The sequence below is a fragment of the Dromiciops gliroides genome, chromosome 1 (assembly GCF_019393635.1).
Source record: "Dromiciops gliroides isolate mDroGli1 chromosome 1, mDroGli1.pri, whole genome shotgun sequence".
Classification (NCBI taxonomy): Eukaryota; Metazoa; Chordata; class Mammalia; order Microbiotheria; family Microbiotheriidae; genus Dromiciops; species Dromiciops gliroides.
Window position 1 is genome coordinate 155,733,464 of NC_057861.1, and position 16,026 is coordinate 155,749,489.

A 16,026-nucleotide genomic window follows, 5' to 3' on the forward strand; every position below is an offset into this window, starting at 1 on the left:
TTATATTTCTTTAGAGTCTTGTTTTTGGAGATCAAATTTTCTGTTCAGTTCTGGTCTTTTTTTCAGGAAGCCTTGGAAGTCCCCTAATTCATTGAATGTCCATCTTTTCCTCTGAAAGAGAATGATCAGTTTTGATGCATAGTTCATCCTTGGTTGTAATCCAAGCTCCTTTGCCTTCTGTAATATCATATTCCAAACCTTGTGATCCTTTAATGTTGAAGCTGCCAGGTCCTGTGCAATCCTGACTGTAGCTCCATGGTATTTACATGTTTTTTTTTCCTGACTGCTTGGAGTATTTTCTCCTTCACCTGATAATTCTGGAGTTTGGCTACAATATTCCTTGAAGTGCTCCTTTTGGGGTCTCTTTCAGGAGGTGATTGGTAGATTCTTTCAATGATGATTTTGTCCTCTGATTCTACAATTTCAGGGCAGTTCTCCTTGATAATTTCCTGGAATATGGTGTCTAGACTCTTTTCTTGATCATGGCTTACAGGTAGTCCAATAATTCTCAGATTATTTCTCCTGGATCTATTTTACAGGTCAATTGTTTTTCCAATGAGCTATTTCACATTCTCTTCTATTTATTTCAGTTTTTTTATTCTTCTCGACAAATTCTTAGTGTCTCATGGAGTTATCAGCTTCTATCTGCTCAATGTTAATTTTTAAGGTCTTATTTTCCTCAGTAAAGTTTCACACTTTCTTTTCCATTTTGCCAATTTTTATCTAATTTGGCCAATTGTATTTTTAAGGAATTGTTTTCCTCAGTCAATGTTTGTGCTTCTTTTTGCAGTGTAACTTTCATTTCTCTAAATTCTTTTTCCATTTTTTCTGCTACCTCTCTTATTTGATTTAAAAGTTTTTTGGGGCTCTTCAAAGAAGGCTTTTTGGTCTGAGACAATATCATCTTCCCACTTGAGTCTTCACTTGTAGTCATTTTGACCAACTCATCTGAGTTTGAGTTTTGGTCTTCCTTTTCACCATAGAATTTTTCAATGGTAAGTGTCCTTTTTTTGTTTCTTGCTCAAAGTGTAGGCTATTTTTAAACTTACAGAGTTGAACTCTTCTCCTGGGGGACAGGGTTCACTGTTTCAAGCTTCTTACTGCTCTCAGATGCCCTACTCTCAGCTATGTCTAGTTGCAGCAATGTTGAGCTGCCCACTGAGCTGAGCTTTGCTGAGGTGAGGTGCCAGCTGAGATGAGTAGTGCTGAGCTGCCCTCCCCTTTCACCCAGGTGAGACAGACCTTTCCTGAAGTCTTCTAAATTATCCCAAGTAGTAGGATTGTGTCTCTCTTTCTGTATCTTCTGTAGTTCTAGAATCTGTTTAGAGGCTCGATTTAATGTTGGTTTTGATGGAAATATGGGAAAGCTCAGGCAAGTTACTAGCTTCTCTCAGCCATCTTGATTCAGCCCCCAAACTTATGACTATGATATCTTAACTTCCATGTGAAATGGATTTGAGTGAGACAGAGCTGCACAAAGTCATCAGCCTTGCTCTCTCCTGCAGAGTCATCAGAGTCCAGTGGCAAGGATACCTCACAAGTCACTTCTAATGGTTTCTCCTCTATAGCTACTCATTCAGAATCCTAAAAAATTTGAATACAGTTAAGACCCTATAGGTATAGGGGTGTGTGTGTGTGTGTGTGTGTGTGTGTGTGTGTGTGTGTGTGTGTACAGGGGCTAAAGAAGGGATAATGGAAACACTAGGTAAATAACCAAAGAAACTCCTAGCAAAATTAATAAATATTATGAAGTAAAATAATCTTAAGATAAAACTCCAAGAAAATAAAGAAAAAGCGTTCAATAAGTCCCCAAGCAAAATGGATTGGCCACAAAAATCTAAGGATGTTTGGAAGGACTAATAAAAAGATGAAAGGAAGATCTGAGGAGTAGAATTTAAACCTAAAAGAGAAATTAGGGAAAATTTGCAATGAAGAAAATATACTGAAGGGGAAAAAGGGAAATGGAAGTGAAAAATTCCATGATAAAATAAAAAATATGCGTGAAAAGTCAAAAAAGAGAAAAATTGTAAGAATGTTGAAAGATACCTTTAAATCATATCACCTGGAAAACATGGAATGCAGAGAAATATTCTAAGACTTATCAGATTTCCAGAAGGGCATAAAACATAAACAACAGCAACAACAAACCTTTAATTACCATATTACAAGAATTCACAAATACTAATTACGAAGATATATTTGAACATCAGGTAGGAATAGATAGGATTTATAAATTATCATCAAAAAGAAAGCCCAGATAAAACACACCCTGGAATTTAATGGCCACAATCTATCACTACCGGGTCAATCAAAAATATTGAAAGAGGTTAGAAAAAGAACAATCACATATCACAGAACATTAGTCAGGATTAAAGGAAAATGGCAGTAGCCAATGCTAATATAATTTAGTGAGCAAAATGTTTTTGTACCATTAATAGATGGCACAAATTTATAATTTTTTTGATAAAAAATATATTTTATTAAATTCTTTTCATGCTGCTTAATACATAGTTTGTATTAGCAAAAGGCATATATCATATATTGGTATGGTAATATGTGTTATCTAGATGAATGAATAAATAAAGCATTTATTCAGCACTTCCTATGTGGAAGATGCTATGCTAATTACTGGGGAGGTAAATAGAGGAATAAAGAAGTCTCTGCTCTTAAGGAGCTCATATTCTAATGAAATGTCTATTTCATTTATAAACAGAAATATGCATATATAAATATGTGCCCATGTATACATATGTCTGTTGGAGAACTTGCTCAGAAAATTATTGCTGATAGGAATATATGATCAAAAGATTTTGAAGAACACTGGTATTGAGTTGGTCTAGAGAAATGGTGTCAAACTCAAACAAAAACAAATTCCTAAAGGCACATATTAACTTAGAAAAACAAAAAGTAGCATCTATGTCGTATTGCATTTTTATTTATTTTGTTAAATATTTCCCAATTACATTTTTATCTGATTCCTTCTGTACTTAGAAATTTTGTGAACCTTCAGTTTGTATGTGTACATTATTAACTTGTAAATTATGGACACATATAGTTCCATAATAATATATTATCTACAACATAAAAATATATATATATATAATATGCATACATCATAAATCTACATAAAATACAAATTGGGAAAATAAGAAATGTCTAATAAAGTTTTTAAATGTTTAATTTTTTATTAATGGTAAAAAATAATTCTTGCTCTTAAGAATAATCTGAATGAATACACTTCAAAATTTAAAATAATCTTTGAGTATATCCTGGTGTACAAGGAAGATTTAAAAAAATAACTGTTCATTGGCAAGTAATTGTTCAATCAATTTGATCTATATAGTGAGAGAAATGATTATTACATAGTCAATTGTTAATATTAGGAAAATCCAGGATTTTTTTTTTCCCTGCCTCATTTGGAGATTAGCTCAAAGCTTAGTTCTCTGAAGGATGGATGATGAGGTGAAATTTTGTAATTGTTACCTCAAACAACTAGGGAACTTTATAAATAATTTAATCTATGGTGAATTCTGGCCTATTGTGTTCCACTAAGCCAGGTGTGAATAGAGGTAGACCCCTTTCTCTCTAGCTTTCATTAGGCTGGGATAGTCTAGATAAGAACTGTTTCTTTGTCCCCGACTGTCGTTAGAGTCACATCCCCCATTCCCTCATTAGTTCCACCTTTCATCTTAATATTCCTTCTTCTTTTTAATTGTTAGCCAAATGGAGTTGATTATTACCCTCAGGAATACTCACTCTTCCAAAGTCATATCAGCATTATATAGGTTCCAGGAGGGGTCTTTAGATTTGAGAGTGCCACTGACCCCTTTAACTAATTATTTGTTAGGATGATTAATGAAATGATTAATTGCCCAGAAATATATCCCCTCAAATTTTTATACATCACAATACCAGCTAGGTGGCACAATGGATAGATCACTGGTCCTGAAGTCAGGAAGACCTGAGTGCAAATCTCCCTCAGACATTGACTAGCTGTGTGACCCTGGATAAATCACTTAAACCCAATTGCCTTTAACCATCCAGATCCAGCTCTAGTTGTCTTGCTATATATCTTGCCACTAGAATAAAATGGCTCTGGAGAAGACAATAAGGTTGATGACTTTGCACAGCCCTCCTGCACTTAAATCCAATTCACTTCAAGTGCTGAAATTACTTGATGTCATGGTCCTCTTCAAGAACTAAGGAAAAACAATAATACAATAAAAAATAAAAAAAATAGCTAACCAAGAAGGTAGATTACTTCTTTTAAAGTATTTTTTAAATAAAAGAAACACAATGGAGCTACCAAATAATGGGTCATAATAGATATAACAGATTTTCTTTTTTAAATTCTTGTTTATAATTTTATTTTTTCCAAATTACATATAAAAACAAATTTTAATATCATTTTTTTAAAACTTTGTGTTCCAAATTCTCTTCCTCCCTCCCTCCCCAAAACCCCCCAAGAACTCAAGCAATTCAAAATAAGTCATGCAAAACATTTCCACATTAGTCAGGTTGTAAAAGAAAACAGACAAAAACATTTTTAGAAAAAAGAACTAAAAAAAATTATGCTTCAATTTGTATTCAGATACCATCAGTTATTTCTCTGGTGATGAATTGCATTTTTCATACATCCTTCAGAGTTGCCCTGGATTACTGTACTGCTGAAAACATCCAAGTCACTCACAGCAGATCATCCCACAATATGGCTGTTATTTTGTACATAGTACATTTAACTTTGCATTGTTCATGTAAACCTTTCCAGGTTTTTCTGATAGCATCTTTCTCATCATCTCTTATAACACAATAATATTCCATCATACTCCCATCTAATAATTTGTTTAGTCATTCCCCAATTGATGGGCATCTCCTCAATTTCAAATTCAACATTTTTTGTAATATCTTTTTGGATACCAATTTAGGAGTGGTATTATGGTAGTATACATGGTTTTATAACACTTTGGCCATAGTTCCAAATTGCTCTACAGAATGTTTGAATCAGTTTACAACTTTGCCAAGAGTGTATTTATGGGGGAGGGGCCTGATGGGGGAGGGGGACCGAGCCAAGATGGCAGAGGAAAGACTGTGAATCCCCCAAGTTCCAAACAAACCTATCCACATACTCCAAAATAATGCCATAAGACAACACCCAGAGCATCCTAACCCACATAAGAACAGAGTGAGACTATTTTCCAGCCAAAGATGGCAACTGGGCTCACCTGCTGATTGGGCTGATAGAGGAGTTCAGTGCACAGGGCAGACCCAGACAGGAACAGACAGCATTCCCAGGGCCTCCAAGTCTTCAGTGCCAGTGGCTTCTTCTGAGGCTTGACTCGTGGACCAGTGAGGGGGTTCTGTGGTTGACTGGGGTGAAGTGGCTGTGATCTCTGTTGAAGTTGGGGCAAAGTGCCCTGGTTCTGAACCAGTGGGCCGAATCGAGTGGTGGTGGCCCAGTGGGGGAGGGGCACAGGCACACAAAGCTTCTGACCATAGAGAATCAGATTTCAATCAGACATCTACTTCCAGTTAGAGATGAGTAAGCAGAGAAAGCAGTGGACTATAGGAAGTTTTTGGGGGGGATAAGTAGACCAGAATACACCCTCAGAAGAATCTTCCAAGAAAAATATGAAGAGGTCTCAGGCCATGGAAATGCTCAAAAGGGACTTTGCAAAGAAAGTAGGAGAGATAGAATGAAGATTTAGAGAGATGGAGGAAAGAATAGAAAGACAAATGAGAACAATGCAGGAGAGTCATGAGAAAAATTCAACAGCTTGAAAAACCAAATGGAAAAGGAGATACAAAAGCTCTCAGAAAATTATCGCCTAAGAATTAAGATTGAACAAATGGAAGCTAGTGACTTTATGAGAAACCAAAACACATTAAAGCAAATCCAAATGAATAAAAAAAATAGAGAGCAATATGAAATATCGCCTTCAAAAAACAATTGACCTGGAAAATAAATACAGGAGAGATAATTTGAAAATCATTGGACTACCTGAGAAACATGACCAAAATAAAAGTTTAGACAGAATCTTCCAAGAAATTACCCTGATATTCTAGAAGCAGAAGGTAAAATAGAAATTGAAAGAATCCACTGATCACCTCCTGAAAGAGATCCCAAAAGGAAAACTTCCAGAAATATTATAGCCAAATTCCAGAGATCCCAGGTCAAGGAGTGAATATGGCAAGCAGCTAAAAAAGGAATTCAAATACTGTGGAGCTTCAGTAAGGATAACACAAGATCTTGCAGCATCTACATTAAAGGACCAGAGGGCAAGGAATATGATATTCCAGAGGGCAAAGGAACTGGGACTACAGCCAAGAATCACATACCCAGCAAAACTGAGTACAATCTTTCAGGGGAAAAAATGGGACTTCAATGAAAAAAGAGGGCTTTTAAGCATTTGTGATGAAAAGACCTGAACTGAATAGAAAATTTGATTTTCAAATACAAGACCCTAGAGAAGCATAAAAAGATAAACAGGAAAAAGAAACCATGAGGGATATTAAAAAATCAAACTGTTTACATTCTTACATGGGAAGATAACATTTCCAACTCATAAAAATTTTCTCAGTAAGGAATACACAGAAGACACAGGTCTGAAATGAATATAAAGGGATGATATCTGAATTTTTTTATCCTTGTCCTTTGTGATGCAAACAAGTTGGGGTGTCTTATGTCTGTTGGGCTCGGGGTGTCCTGGGTCCAGGGTTGGTTCTTTGTCCACTGTGACACCTAGCTAACCCATGATTAAAATAGAGTTGAAGAGTAGGAGGAATAGACTGAGGGAGGGGGAAGGGGAGAGGTGGACTGGTGATAGGTAGTTCACATGAAGGAAACAAGAAAATAGCTTATGGAGGGGAGGGAAAGAGAGTGAAGGAGTGGGGGAGTGAGTGAACCTTACTATCTTCAGAATTGGCTCAAAGAGGGAATAACATACATACTCAAGTGGGTATAGCAATATATTTTTGACCTGTGGAAAAGTGGGTGGAGAAGGAGATAAGGGGGACTGGGAGAAGAGGGGAAGGAGGGAAGGGAAATTTGGGGGAGCAAGCTGTAAAAGGCAAAACACTTTTGAGGAATGTGAAGATATTCTGCATAGCAGCACATGTATGACATATATTGAATTGCTTGATTTCATAGGGAAGGTTGAGGAGGGAGGGAGGAAGAAAAATTTAAGAAAGCAGAATTAGCTCAAAGACCTTAACTTCATCAGTGTAGACTCAAGGAGGGAATAAGATACACACCCAATTGGGAGGAGTAATATATTTCACCCTACAGGAAAGTAGGAGGGGAAGAGGATAAGGTGGGAAGGGTGAATGAAGGGAGGGTAGAGCAGGGAAGGAGGAAGTCAGTAGCAAAACACCTTTGAGGAGGAATAGGGCAAAATAAGATAGAAAATAGAGTAAATATCATTGGAAGGGCATAGGATGGAGGGAAATAGTTATGATGATTGGCTACAATGGCAAAACATTTAGTACCTAGTCTTCTGGGCTATTGTGAAGAAAATTATTTTTCAAGTTTAAGGTACTATATAAAATTTATGATGAACAGGATGCTATCAGAAAAACCTGGAAAAACCCACATGAACTGAGGCAGAGAGAAATGTACTGTATATAGAATAGCAGCAATAGTGTAAGATGATTTGCTGGGAAGCATGTGGTTATTTTCAGCAAGGCAATGATAAAATATAACTCTGAAGGACTTATGAAAACTGTAGTACACCTACAGAGAAAGAATTGATGGTATCTGAAAATAGACATAAACAGATTTTTTGACAACTCCTTAATCTGAAGTCTTGTTTTTAACCTGTTTTCTCTCACAACCTCACAAATGTAGAGATGTTTTCCATGACTACTCATGTATAACTTACATGGAATGACTTCAGTTCTTGAGTGGGGGATGGGAAGAGAGGGAAGAAGAGAAGTTGGAACACAAAGTTTTAAAAAGATTGATGTCAAAATTTGTTTTTACATGTAATTTGGAAAATAAAATTCTAAACAGAATTTAAAAAAAATAAAAGATAAAAAGGGGAAAAACGCTGATCAGAAGGACTGTGGCTCACTAGACATATGTTGTTGCCTTTGACAGAAACATTGAAGTTTGGAAGCTAAGGGTTAGGGGAAACTTATTTACTTATTGATAACTTCTCCATAGGACATATTCTCTGTAAGGCACCTGCCACAACCATGAGGCAGTCTTTGGTAAGGGAATAAGTTTGCTGGGGAATAAGGTAATTTTCCAAGTATCATTTACATAGCAGCTATTGTAGGTTATGTTTGTTGATAAAGAGGACAGTAGAAGAATGTTTGGTTTCTGATAGCTGGGCTTGTATTGAAGACAGCATCCATGATTTACTATTAAGAGCAATGCAGGACCAGACTCATCTTCCTAATAGTCAATTGGTTTAACCATGCAATCACTGGGGATATGCCCACTTTGGGTATCATACTTCAGGTTTTGCAAGTCAGTGCTGTAGGGGATAAAAATAAATATGTCAAATATCTGAAAACCATACATATGAAGAATGGTTGATGAAACCCAGATAGTTAGCCTGAGAAAAAGATAATTCAGGAGAAATATAAGATTTATCTTTGGATATTTTGCATGCTTTTATGTGGAAAAGGGATTTAATTATATTTTATGAAATTCCAGATGGCAGTTAAAAGGATTCAGATTTTGACTCAAAATAAAGAAGAAATCTCTAACAATTATAGTTGTCCAGAAATAAAATGGGCTTTCTCATGAGGCAATGAATATACTGTCACTATAGGTACCCAGGAAGAGGCTAGATAACCACTTGTTAGAAACATTGCAGAAGGGCTTCATCTACTAGGCAAGATGATGGACTAAGTTGCCTTTATGATTCCATCCAATTCTATGATTCTATAATTCTTTATTGGGGCTGTGATATTAGGTTTTAAATTGAAGCCTTTCTATTATATTATTACTCTGCAGAAAATATAAAACATGAATGCATTCATTGGTATAATACATCATTTTTGGGCAAGGATGACTGAAGTGGAGTTGCTCAGATTGTCAGAGAGATTGACTCACCAGGCTTTTTAGCATCATTGTAGAATAGTCTAATTCTAAGAAAGGCAGCCTTGATGAAGTGAAAAACAAGTACATAGGAAATATGGAAGGAACAGGAAATTCTGAGTTCTCCAGGAGGTGTGTACCATCATATGTCATCCCTTTTCCCTACCAACCAAAGCCACAATATTAATTTACACTGAAAAAAAATTCACCTAAGAAAAATAATCCTATGAGAATGAGGTAGGTAGTAATATTCCACTTGACTGTAATTTAAAGGTTACCTGTTGTAATCATGCAACAAGAATGGAAATGACAATATATAACAATGGAAACTTAGGAGAGGGGAAGATGTTATGGTACATTTAGGTAGGAAAAAAGTGTAGGTTACAGTCTTCAGATTGTGATGACTGTGTAGGCACTACAAATCTAGGACTTCCTGAAAAATGTTGTCTGATATAATGTTTGTTCTACATGTAAGACCAGAAAAAAGGCACTGTAGCATGCCCTTTGAAGCCATTCATCCAGCTCTTTCTTGTTCTCAAAATTTGGGGTTGTCAAAGGCTAATTAACTTTTTTGGTTAAAAAAAAATTAGCTATATCTTTTTTCACCTATTCAAAAAGGTTCACACCTCTTGCTCAGTTAATATAATCACAAAAGTCACAAAAATATCATTTTAAACAAAAGGCATATCAATTTTTCAATGGATAATAAAAAGCTGTTTCATGCCTTATGACTTTTTTGTGAGGCAATTGGGGTTAAGTGACTTGCTCAGGGTCACACAGCTAGTAAGTGTCAAGTGTCTGAGGCCAGATTTGAACTCAGGTCCTCCTGACTCCAGGGCTGGTGCTCTATTAACTGTGCCACCCAGCTGCCCCATGACTTTTTTTAAACAGGTGTGAACCTCATTAAGAAATATGCTTGGAAGGGTAAACACAGGAAAAAACATGTAGTAATGGAATATAAGTGAATAGATGACACAAATGTTCAGTGAAATTTGTGCCTCCAATGAATAGTCATCGAGGTCCAGTTGTGATGTCATTGAGTGAGATCCTTTCTCCATTGAGCTGGGGATTTGCTGTTCTCAATATTATACTAGACATTTTTCCTTCTAAACTTTCCTTCTGCTGTGAAGAATCTCTACTATAATGTATTCATATTTGGGAATTATATAGATTAATGGGGAAAGATGTCATCTCTTTTGTTCCATAGTTTTAAAGGGCATTGTTATCTCATTTGTAATGTAAATCTCTTAGCCTAATATACCTAGAAATGTGGCTAAAGCATGTTAAAGTGTTTACTTTGACTGGCTTTTCCTCTTTTTGAGATCAGATAATGTTATTCTAAACTATTATCTGAGAAATGGTCCTTTTTTATTTGTAAGATTTCATAATCAATAAGCTAGCTTGTTTTTCACAAAAGTAAACACTTAAAATTTCCTTTCATCAAAGTTTTTCCATTTTGTAGGATCAGCACATGTGAAAAGAGTCATCTGTCCTTATTTGGCTTAAGCCCCTGATATGTAATTAACCATAATGTGCTAGGATCAAATATGGCAAGCAGACAAATATAGACTGGCTTCATCAGCACGATGCTGTTACTGTTCAGAAGATAGATTTTGTTCAGAAATGAATTCTCTGAAAAAGCTAAAGGTTTTTTCCCCTGCAAGCTTATGGGTTATTGATTGTTTTAATTTTATATACATACACACACACTTACATATCTGTATGATAGGGTGGCATCTTTTCTATGGCTTATGTACATGTTATTATACAAGTTGCAGGCCTCTGCTTTTACTTTGCTATTTGTTTATTCAATAAATATCCCCAAGACTGCTGAATTGTTCTGTATGGCATTGCTTGATGATGATGCTACCTGAATTCTATGATGGCATTAAAGGTAACTGAAGTCCAAATTTTTCTTTTTGTTCTTCTTGATCATAAATTGTCAATATCTTTAGTCTTTGTATTGGATTTCTCCTCTACTTTTCTAATAGCTGCTGTCCCTCTTACCTGTTTTAATCCTCTCAACTGTTTCTTTTGTCCACTACCTGTCCTGTTATTTATACCCTTTTTCTTTTCTTCTTTCTTTTCTCCCATTCTTGTTCTAGCTACCATTCTTCCTGACTTTATTCAAAGCAGAATATCTAGCAGTTGCTAGTTGATGAGAGCACTCTGTTGCTTCAAATCAGCAAAGCAACTAGTTACCATGCCTCATTTGTCATCCTGAGATGTAATCATCAGCCTTTATTAACTATTTTCATTCTCACTAAATGCTAAGGATCTATTTCTTCACAGCTAGAGTTTTGTTTACTTTGATTTTATTTACTAATTTTGATTTGTAATTTCTACTTTCCGATTAAAAAATTTGCAGAGTTCTGATATCATAAAACTGAAGGTATATTAAAGATTATCAGGTTCAGACCACTTAATAAGGGTTTTAAAGAAAATCAAAGGAACCAGGTTGTGTTTGTTTAAAGTAATTTATTCATTTTATATACGGTATCATTTATAATATGATTTTACTGTCAGTATTCTCTTTTATTGATATAATAGTCTTATAACAATTTTTTCAGTTTACTACTATTACACCAATAATTATTAAACAGGATTAGGAACAATGAATTATGTTAAATACAAAGATAAAACAAACCAGTTATTTCCTTCAAGAAATTTATAATCTAATAGCAAGAAGAAAACCAATATGTAACTAGAATATAATACAAATTATATTATGATAAACCCTATACTACAGTCTTCCCCTAAAGCTTCACTGTAATATTGTGTCTTGGGATCTTGAAGTCTATGACAAGAAGTACAGAATGACAAGGCTTCAACTGTGAGCATGGTGATGAACTATATCCCTGTAAACAGAGTTAGATTGCCTGTGCTTAGAGAGGTTCATCACAGGAGAGTTGAGCATGAGATGTTGGGGAGATTTGTTTGTTTGATGGTAGCAGGAGATAACAACATACGAAAACCGTATTTTTAAGCATGGACAGATTGTGACCTATGCTGTTAAAGGGGATGTCTACACTGATGAAATAATTTATTAAGTATTCATATGTGTATTCATATAAGTTTTCATAATATGATTGTGTAGTAGAGCTCCAAAAAAGTGACATGTGAATGATATAGTTTGTAGCTGTAGTAATCAAGAAAAACCTCATGGGGTAAGTGATGCTTAGTCTCTGCTTTGAAAGAAGGATGATAATTTGTCAGGATGAAAGTTTAGAGGAATAGAGTCTAGTCAACTGGGGTATAATGTGATTAAAGCAACAGAGATGGGAAAGGGCAGAATGAAATCAAGGAATAATGAATAGTAAGTGTGGCTGAAACAGAATGGATAAAGAGGATTGATTTAGGAAAAGCTGGAAAGGATAGCTAAGTTGAGAGGGGGGAGGGCTCTGAATGCAATGCTAGGACAGTTTGTATTTTATTTCTTAAGCAATCGTGAGTCACTAAAAATGTTTCAATACATGTATCACACAGTCAGTTTTGTACATTAGGAAGATTACCCTGGCAGAAGTATAAAGAATGGATTAGAGATAGTAAAGATTGAAAGCAGGAAGACCCATTAGCAGGTTACTACAACAGATTAGTAAGAGGTAACTGGAGTGATTGAATTGATAATGGAAAGAAGGAATGTTATGGATTTATGCTTAAAGGACTGAGTAACTTATCGGATGTGGGGAGTGAGAGAAAGGGATGACTTAAAGATGATTCAAATTTTCTTAGAACCAGGTTGCTGGTAAAATAGTTTTTAAAATAGTTAATACAAATTACAAAGTTAAGAGAAACAGTTTTAATAACTAACTTCTCATGAGATATGTCTATATGTTTCTAAGAACATATGAAATTTCCAATCATAAACACTGTTTCACAATTTAATATAATTTGTTTATATATGTTATTGGCATACTTTATTATTTATATATTAATTTTCATGTTTATATCATTATGCTCACATATCTTATGATGATACAAAACATGTATCATCATATCTAACAAATTATATAGGATCCATTATGAGGGAATGAATAATTTCCAGGTGAAATTAGAAAAAAAATATTAATTCCTAATTTTGCAAAAAATATCAACTTACTCTGTAATGTTAAATCCCCCCTTCTCTCTCCCGAGCTATAAAAGACAAAGGGCTACCAAGAATAAGGGACATAAAAATCTGAGACTATAGAGGATATGCATGAAGGAAAGAATTGGAAGGAAAACACTTTTTTCTCTCTTCATCAAAACAGAAACTCATGTTAGACATGTATAAGTGAAAGGGACAATTTACCTCTTCCTCCTTACCTTTTCCTAAAATAATTTATTATAGTTGGAAATCCATAATAGGGTGCTGCCCCTAAGTATCCAAAGCAAGCATTATGAGAAGCTGCAATTTTTCCCCCTTTTCACCAGTATTACACACTGTGCTGACCCCTAGTGGTAAAATCAATGTGCATATGTATGGATATAAAGTATATGTGTATATACATATATAAACTGTGTGTGTATAGAAATGTCTACACACAGACATTCTGTATACATATTAGTAATATATTAACAAAATATTTTATAAAGGATTTTTATTTGTACTTAATAGAAATGTTCAGAACTTTATTTTTCAAACTATTGAAATCTAGTTTTACTAAATTTCATGTTAAGATTTTTTTCTCTTTTGAATTCAAAGTATTCTGATTTTATCTGAGGAAGACCACCTTAGTTGTAAACTTTGAAATCATTTTTCTTAGAATCATAGAAATTATTGTGTCTAATTTCATAATTTTACAGATGAACAAATTCTGTAAGGAAAACTAACTTGTCCAGTTCAGATATCTTTGCAGAAACAGGGCTGGGATTACAGTCCAGGTCTTCTGACTTCCAGTCCCATGCTATTTCCTGCCATAATGCCCTGCTTCACTGTAAAAATTTCAAGCTGCTTTTTATAACATTAAAGGCAAGAGTTCCATGGTTCCAAGGATAAAACTAATTCTCATTAAGGGAAATGTAACAATATTGTTTTAATAAAGCTATTAGCATCATACAATATTTAATACATTTGAATCTTAATTTATAAGAATTAGCATATGAATACCTATTAATGTAAACATGTATATGAGTGTAAATATGTAAAAGGAGGGATTTAAATGGGATAAAATCATATTTAACTATAACACTGTAATAAAATATAGCTTCAAGTTATAGAATCCTAGTCTTCCAAAATGGTGTGAGTGGATGTGGATGGCTATGGGTGTGTGCACCCATACACACACACACACACACACACACACACACACACACACACATACAGACACACACGCAAGTAATCCTCACCTTTTAAGGGGTAATGTTCCTAGAAAATGGGGGTAAAAGTAAAAAATGCAAATGTTGATACATTGAACCTAAGGTTAATAGAAAGCAAAGTTCCCATGACTAAAAATAAATAAACTGTAAAAATAAAAAATCTTCTCCTAGAGATTTCTGAAAATTCACTTTTCTTCATACAATTCTTTATTAAACAAACAAAACCATTAATTTTGATTACCACTTTTCCTAGCATAGTAACCATGAAATTACCCATAAAATTCAGGGAAGAGGAGAGGCAATGTTGCACTGGGTGAGGTATGGCAAGGGGAATGATGTTAGTAGAACCCCAAATTTAAAAAGAGAAAGGTGAAACCTGTCATTTCTAGTCTCCCTTTCCACTCCATGGTTGAACTGTTCCCTAGTAAAAAACATATGCTTTGCAGTAAGTCCCTGGAGCCCACTTGAGGCTCAGAACTTCAGCCTCGGGTGACTTGACTTGGCCCAGAAAGCCCAATTCTGGAAATGGTGGTGACCAGGTGTTGCTCTATTCTGTATAGATCCAGATGCTAGGGTGTGCAGGTGAGAGGGCAGAAGTGACCATGTCATTTACCCAAAAACTAAGAAACTTTTCCATTTATTCCAATTCCCTCATCACATACTTGAGAGGTTACTTTTTCATTGTCTGGAGCAGATTCACACTTTTATGAATACTTCCTCCTTTTGTATATATAAATGTAAACATCATTCCTCTCACTTTTTTCTCTACTATGCATAACCACAAATGTGCATGGTTGCCAATGTGAAAGTGAAAATAAAGTTACTAATAAAATCATATGTTAATAATATAATTAATATAGTATAGAATAGTATAACACAATAAAACACAACATTGTAACATAACATAGCATAGTATTGCATCACATCACATCACATACATATAAACAGTTGTGCCATAACATGTATATATGTACATACATACATACATTGATTTGAATCTGACTCTTCAGGGCCTCATTTGTGGTTTTCTTGGGAAAGATACTGGTGTAGTTTCCCATTTCCTTCTCCAGCTCCATTTTGCAGTAGAAGAACTGAGGCAAATAGGGTTAAATGACTTTCTTGGGGTCACACAGCTAGTAAGTGTCTGAGGCCAAATTTGACCTTAGGGAGAGGAGTCGTCCTGACTTCAGGCCTGGCACTTTATCTGCTATGCTACAGAGCTATCAGGCTTCAGAGAAATTTGTTGAATAACTATATCCAGCTATATTCACAATAAACTAATAATACATTTCTAAACTTTAAGAAATTTTAAAGAACTACAATTATATATATCAAAAATCATTTAAACTTTATTTCTCTCTTCTGTTTATGTAGTTACCTAAATAATTGGCCGTGTCATTAACTCCAGGGGAAAAGATACAGAGAGTTGGGTTCTATAGGTAATGAAATGGAACAATTTTTAGTCATCATAGCAACTAAATGAATTCATAGGAAATTGAACACAAAATTAAAATTTGTAAAAAAAATTTTAAATGTGTAGATGTTAAGATTCAAGACTTTAAAAGTATAGCATGTTCATAAAGCTCATTATGAGTAAGAAGACCTGAAAACATATTTTAAGATGCCCCAACAAAGATGCCTTGTGAGGTAGTAACTGTCTCATCACTGATTGTGTTCAAATA